This window comes from Rhinolophus sinicus, chromosome 14 (genome assembly GCF_057876585.1).
Source record: "Rhinolophus sinicus isolate RSI-liver-muscle chromosome 14, RSI-T2T, whole genome shotgun sequence".
Classification (NCBI taxonomy): Eukaryota; Metazoa; Chordata; class Mammalia; order Chiroptera; family Rhinolophidae; genus Rhinolophus; species Rhinolophus sinicus.
The window spans coordinates 31,038,658-31,046,541 of NC_142514.1; the positions used below are offsets into that span (position 1 = coordinate 31,038,658).

Here is a 7,884-nt window from a genome sequence, read left to right on the forward strand (position 1 = left end):
CATTCTCAAAAATATTTAATGGATCTCCATTCTCTTTTTAAAATAAATCTTTTGATGCACATATTTAGGAGTGGAATTGCTATTTCCCAGCATATGCATATGTTCAACTTTAATACCTAGAGAGCATCAAATGGTTTTATATAGAGGTTGTACCAATTTACATTCCTACCAGCAATGTATGAGAGTTCAGCCATAGTAAAAGTATTTACTCCACAGAAACAGGCAATTTCTACAAATCAGGATTTCTTTCTCAGTTGTTAAATAGTTAGTTACCAGCGTACCGCTGCCAATATCCATTATCATAAAGATTGTACGTGCTTTCCAATACTTGGTATTGTCGGTATCCCCTCCCCCCAAAGGAAATGATCAACACATTTTTTGATCGAGGGTGGCCGGTTAGCTCAGTTGGTTAGAGCATGGTGCTAATAACACCAAGGTTGCCGGTTCGATCCCCACATGGGCCACCATGAGCTGCACCCTCCTTAAAAAAAATAACAATAATAGATAATAGTAATATTTTTAAAAAAGCATTTTTTTGAAAAAAAGTTTTTTGATCAAAAAGCATTTTTTAAGGTTTCAAATGCACTTTATTTCTCCAATCATGCTGTATTTTAATGGGTACATAGTGTTTTTACTTGGCATCAGTTATGAGTTGGTTTTGTAACAATTCAGTATTACACTAGCTGGGATGATTACTGATCACTCCATTCCTTTGGGGTGACTCTGTCAACAGGTAACAGGTTCCATTCTATTCCAATTTGTGTTGCTATATATGTCCACATAGCAACACAGAAAGTGGCTCCACTAGCTAATACAGCATTACCGTATTTGTCATGGAAATCAGGTGTTCATTTCTGGTGGATCTGCCTTGCCATTGCTTGCTGAATGCTTTGAGCTGGGAGACAACTTAGTGCATTTTTGGCCAAGGAAAACATCGAGAAGCTGAAGCCTGCCGACAGAACTGCGGCAAATGCAGTGGCTGGTTTGTTGGAACTTTGCGTCAAATACCTGATCAAAATTTTAATTGAATGTATTTTTAACTCTAATGTAAGACAGAATTTAGAGAGATTGTTTTTATTTTATTAAGATCAAATATACAAGTAGTCAGACATCTCTTATTTTATACACACATATACTCTTGAAATTTAAAAGTGATAACATTATTTTTCAGTCCTTTAAAAATCATATATTTTAATGTCAAGGATGAGGAAAACCAGGACAATCTTACATTGTTGGTGAGAATGTAAGTTGGTACAATCACTTTGGGAAACTGAACATACATACACTCCATCACCAGCAAATCTACTCCTGGATTTATACCCAACAGAAATGAGTGCCTCTGTCTGCCAGAAGGCATGGAGGAGACTGTGCATGACAGCTTTATTCATGATAACCTGTACGGGAAACAACCGAAATGTCCATCAACAGTAGAATGGGTAAATACATTGCGATGTAGTCATACAATGGAACATTTCGTGGCAATAAAAAAGAACAAAGTATGGATAATACAGTAGTCTCCCCTTATCCATGGGCATATGTTCCAAGGACCCCCAGTGGATGCCTGAGACCACGGTAGTACTGAACTCTATATATCCTGTTTTTTCCTATATGTACATACCTATTATAAAGTTTAATTTATAAATTAGGCACAGTAAGAGATTAACAACTAATAATAACATAGAACAATGATAACAATATACTATAATAAAAGTTCTGTGGGCCAGCCCAGTGGCTTAGGTGGTTGGAGCGCGGAGCGCCTAATGCTGAGGTCTCCAGTTGGATTCCCACATGGACCAGTGAGCTGTGCCCTCTACAGCTAAGATTGTGAACAACATCTCTCCCTGGAGCTGGGCTGCCATAAGCCGCCGGAGGTTGACATGAACTGCCGTGGGCTGCTGTGTGCTACAGTGGCCTGCAGCCATCATGAGCGCGCCAGCGAGAGCTGCCGTAAGCTGTTGTGAGCGGCCAACTGACCGATTGCCTCAGCTGTAGGACCAGCATGGGCCAGGGAGCTGTGTCCTACACAACTAGACTGAGAAACAACGGCTTGAACCAGAGTGGGGGGCGAGGGGGTGAGGGGGGCAGGTGGAAGAAAAGGGGGGGGAAGTTATGTGAATGTGGTCACTCTTCCTCAAAATATCTTATTGTACTATACTCACTCTCATTGTGATGATATGATATGATACAATGCCTATGTGATGAGATGAAGTGAGGATTTGTGACGTAATCTTAGGTTACTATACTATTAGCGTTACTTGAACACAAGCATTGTGATACCGCGACAGTCAATCTGGTAACCAAGACAGCTAGTTAGTGACTAACAGGTAGTTGGGTAGCATATACAGTGTGGACATGCTGGGCAAAGGGATGATTTATATCTATATCCCAGATGGGATGGATCAGGATGGCAAAAGACTTCGTCACACTACTCAACAGCATGCAATTTACAACATAAATTGTTTATTTCTGGAATTTTCCATTTAATATTTTTAGACTGCAGTTGATTATGGGTAACTGAAACCATGGAAACCAAAAACATAGATAAGGGGGGACTACTGTACAGCTACATGGGTGAGCCTCACATATTTTGATTGAAAGAGGTCAGACATAAAAGAGTCCATATTATATGATTACAATTGTATAAAGTTAAAACTAATTGACAGTGGTAGAGGCCAGGCAGAGGTTACCCACAGGAGTGGTACTAACTTGCAGGAGACACGAGAGAATCTTCTAGAAGGCTGAACTTATTCTATTTTTCATTTGAGTGGTGATTATATGAGGGTATATGTATTTAAAGTTGATTTGTACAATTTACTGTATCTAAATTGTACACCAATAAAATGGAAAAAAATCAAACAGCTGCCTACTACTAAGAACGATGTTACTGAGTCATATCCTTATGTCAAATGTAGACTAAGTCTTTCTCCTATATTCAGTTGACATTGCAGTGTAACATGAAAATACCATTTTTCATAGACATGTTGTAAGAAAGGGGAGAACCAAACTGTTTCTTCTGTAATATTTGTGAGTACTCTTCTTTTAGGCCACTCCAGAATTCATTAATCATAAGATTTGGCAGTTACCACCTGATTTTTTTTCTTTCTTTCTTTCTTTTTTAGGAATCATCACTTGAATGTATTCTGACTCTTTGCTTGTGGGGATTAGACACAGCTTGAGAGTAATAATACCCTGCTTTTAATTTGCAATTTTATTTTCTCCAGCCATAGATTCAGGGGGAATGAGTTTGTGTAGTATGTCAAACCCACCAGCAAAAGACCACTAGGAACACACCTGTATTTAATCAAAGTTAGGTTCATTTGGCTTACTGTGGCAAGGAGAATGCACCCCCAAAGAATCTTGGGGTTATCTCAGTAAAGGAGACTTGGGTTTGGGCTTGTGCTGAGAAGTGATTAGAGAAGCAGGAGCCAACTCTACATTGGATTCTGTTAGGAAGCAGGGACATTTGATGCAATTCCAGGAGGTCAGCCTCCAGGGAACACAGAGCAGGGTGGGAAAAGGTAGAAAGTGGACCAAAAGCAGCAAATGGAGAATATCCAGCACAACTGCCCCTCAGTTCTCTCTGAAATGATTATTAGAGGAGGTACTTCAGCCAAATAAAACAATGAATGAGAAAAGTAAGCTGAAAAACAAGAAAGGCATAATATTCTGAACACAGCAATGAGCAACAAAACCAGTAAAATCTATTGTTAAGTAATTATTTATATTGTGATTGTGGAAAGATCCTTAAATAAATTCTCATAAAGGATATATACATGTCATAAAAATTAATACAGAAAGTACTAGAAAAGTTTTTTAAGTTGCCCCAAATGCCACTACCCCAAAATAATCATCTTCAACATTTGCTCATCATCATTCTAGAAACTGCCTGTGCAAACATATATAGAAGGCTAGATATAAATAATTTTATGATGTACGATGTGCCAAAGTGTAGCTGCAGACTGGGTATTTGGCTCACATCTGCTCTTCAGCTGTGGCTTTGGCTTTAGTCCTTAGAGAGTTCAATAGCCAAATACCTACTTCAGTATCATTTCTGACATATTTGAACTTGTGTGTGATCCACCATCATGACTGTATAGAGTTGTACCACATCTCGTCAACATAACAATATCAGTACATTAAGGAAGCCATGTTATTTAGATTTATTATTAAGATCTGAATATTAACTTTCAAAAATAGATAACCATTCAAGATGTAACTCAGGAAAAATGTACTTCTTTGCTTTATATGCTGAAATTCTGTCAGTTGAAGTAAAAATGAATATTTAATGTTTTATGAGTAAAATGCTATAATAATGATGATTTGAAAGCTGCAAATTCTGTGTACAAAAAGAATGACTAAGAGCTTTCAAATAATTAAATATGGAAATAGATTGACAGCGCAGTTTTTGAGAGAAAGTATGCTAACTACGTGTCTTTAGGAAGACTTTATATTTTTTAAAGTCAAGAACTGTTTATAACCATTTAAATAATACAAATCAGAATACCAGTGATCAGATTTTATCATAATTTCAATTTTGGAGAATTGTTTGGTGTAATAGTACTCATAACATTAATCAAAATAATGTTTAATAGCTGTCTTACTTTTGTTTATTAAAAGGCACCTCAGAAGAAATAAAAATACAAATCGCAAGCACAGGGAAGATACTTGTAACATATAACCAACACAGGATTAATATTTAGCATATATAAATAACTACTATAAAACATTAAGAAAAAGAAAAGGAATTCAGTAGAAAATTTGACAAAATGTATCCTCAGAAAAGGAAACATGTATGTCAATAAATTGATGAAAAATGCTTAAGTTTATTAATAATCAGTGAAATATAAATTAAGATCAGAATAAGATACCGTTTTACATACATTCAATTGGCAAAAACTAAGTATGACAACACCTTCTGAAGAGAACATTGATCAATGAAATCTCTTATACCTTAATAATGGGTGTGCAAATTGAACAGCTATACTGGAAAACAAGCTAGCATTATCTTACACTATTGAATAATCACACACCTAGGAATTCGACTCTTAGGTACATACCCAAGAGAAATTTTGGCCATGTTCATCAGCAGACATGTGACAAGAATGTTGCCAGTAGCATTACCTGTAAGAGAAAACGAAAAAAAGGGAATAATTCAAATATCCATTGACCACAGAATGGATAGATTGTGGTATATATTGTGGTATATATTCACACATGAAACTCTACACAGCAGTAAAAATGAATGATATTCTTTTACCTGCCACAACATGGATATCTTAGCAACATAATTTTGTGTGAAAAAGCAAATCTCAAAAGACTATTCTTTTCACACCTGAAACTAATAATAATAATAATAAAAAGACTATTCGTTTCATAAAGCATGAAAACAAAAACAAAACAATATCTTACTTAGGCAACTACATATGTGATAAAACCCTCAGACACTGGTGACCTCTTGGGCACTGGAGAGGAGAGGCCCACATGGATAGACCCAAGTTACCGATAATATTTTAGCTCTTGGGATGAATGTTGGACTCATGGGTGTTCACTATGTTATTTAAAAAAATAAAAACAATAAATAAGTAAATAGTCCTCACGGTCTCATCTCTAATGCTAATAGGGTCTTCATTGCCTTAAAACCCAACCAGGTCAGAGGACCAAGCCCAGTCTTAGGTCAGACTCCAACTCCCTGGAAGGGTAGTGGCTGCAACCATTTCTGATGTGAGTCACTGTATTGCTCACAGTTCTTTGTTGCAAGCCACAGAATCTGCAATACTCATTTTTTTTTTTTAAAAAGGGATTTATTACAAGGTACTAGGTACTGGGTAAAGCCGAATTTTGAGAGATGATGGATGGTGGCTAACATGGGGTCTTGGATGAGGCTGGTTATGAGTGGCCCAAGGCTTTGGTAGTCTGGGGTCCCTAAAACAGAGCCTGCCGTGGAGATTCTGATTTAAATGATTTATTGGAGGAGTACTCTCGGGAGAAGATGAGCGAGGGGAGCAGGAGAGAACAGAGGAGGAAAGTTAAGAAAGGCTGTGCATGTGGTTTCATCTGGAGCCTGTCTTCAGCCTGGTTCCACAGGGAGCCTTGGAGCATGAATTGTACTGCAGAATTGGCTCCTGCTTTAGGCACATGGGATGGATAGCACTTTGTACCCCTGGGAGGGTTTGTAACCTCCTGGGGGGTTGATTCTCCTGTGGCTGACAGATATTATTCAAAGGAGGAGTGACCATCTCCCACAGCGGCTCAGGTTGGGCAGTGACCCAGTACCAACCAGACCCCCCTGGGAAGGGTGGGGGCGACTTGGGACGAGGAGTAGGATCAGGATTAGGTGAGCTGATGGGATGGAGAGTGTATTCGTGGGGCTGTCAGTGAACCATGGAAGCATGAGCCTGGGTTCCCTGAGACCCTGGAGGCCTAGCTTCATGCAGCAGTGACCTTTCTTCCCCATCTGGACACGAGAAGGACAGGCCAAGACCTCTCCTTAGCTTTTCATTCCAGCGAGTCCCAAGCACCTCATCACCCCATCCCCGGTCATCAGGGTCACTCTCCCTGTTACTCAGAGAGAGAGCTGAGGCTTCTTTCTTATTAACCTGCCCCCTCCATCTCCCTCCCCCGCTCTTGCCTTGGCCTTGATCTCAGGCTCTGAGAGTGCTCTATTCAATGTGGTGTCTGATTCATTGGGTGATGGGCAGTTCTTTCCCAAGCTGCCTGCCTCAATCTGGAATGGAACATTCTGGCTTTGTTGTAGCAAGGCAGACCAAAGGCATTAACCCCTGCTCTGCTAGTATGATTCTCCAAGGCCAGAACCCTGCATTCTGAAATTGTTTTCTCCAGGGTGGCACCAAAGGGAGCCTTGGGAAGGGCCTTAGACACTCCATATACTTCTTCATTCTCACCTAAGCTATCTAAGAAACAATCTGAGTTAAAATTGGGGTGCCCTCAGCCCATACCCCTTTCCAACATAGTTGCTACCCTCTGCCCTTCTATCTAGACTTTCTGGAATCACCATTATGACATCACTAACTGAGTGGCCTTGCCTGTGCCTTCTGTACACATTTCCCCTTCCCCAGCAGCATGCCCTCCTCTTAGGCACCAGTGCCCACCTCCAGCAGAAATGTATATCTGAATGAGGACTCACACAGGAAGTCAGAGCCAGCACACCCTACTGGCAGAAATTCAGAGGCTGAGACAGGCCTGGGTGGGAGATATTTCAGGACAATCCAGTTCCCAGAGCCTTCCAGCAGACGGATAGAAAACATCTTGACAGGGTGTGTGTGTGTGTGTGTGTGTGTGTGTGTGTGTGTGTGTGTGTGTGTGTGTGGAGGGCCTCAGCAGGAAGGAGAACTTCCCTGGGGAGGGGCCTTGGCCAGAGGAGGCTCTATGAGCTCTGCCTGGGTTGGTGGTCTCTCCTTCTCCCCTTAGCCCTCGTCTTGGGGGTGCTGAGGAAAAGCGTGTGTCTAGTTTTACCTCTGGCTACTGGGGTGGGTCAGCACCATGTTCCAACCCAATAGGCACCAACTCCTCCTTTCTCTTTTCCTGTTCTTGCCCAGCCTTAGCTCCTGGCCTGGCCACAGTCAATGCCTGCCCCCTCCTCCAGACCCAATGCCCCACCATCCTTCACAGCTGTGGCCACAGTGGTTAGGGGGTGCCTCTGCCCCAGTAGTACATGGGTGGGGTCTCACATCCTCTGTCCCTCTTGTGCTCTGGGTAGCCCCACCTTTGGCCTTCTTGTTTTATTGATTAATCTTTCTGACTTGCATTTTTAGCCTCCAAGTCTGTGGATTTCTTTCTGTAGCTTACAAATGCACGAAAACCTCCCTCGTTAAGAAAAAAAAAAAAAGTCCCCAATCTCCCTCCATCGCATATCCTGCCCCATGC

General features: G+C 40.8%; 1 pseudogene; it reads right to left on the minus strand.

Moving 5' to 3' along the window:
* Nucleotides 1–649: 649 nt before the first annotated feature.
* Nucleotides 650–935, minus strand: LOC109457859 (cytochrome c oxidase subunit 7B, mitochondrial pseudogene; annotated as a pseudogene).
* Between the last annotated feature and the right edge of the window lie 6,949 nt (nucleotides 936–7,884).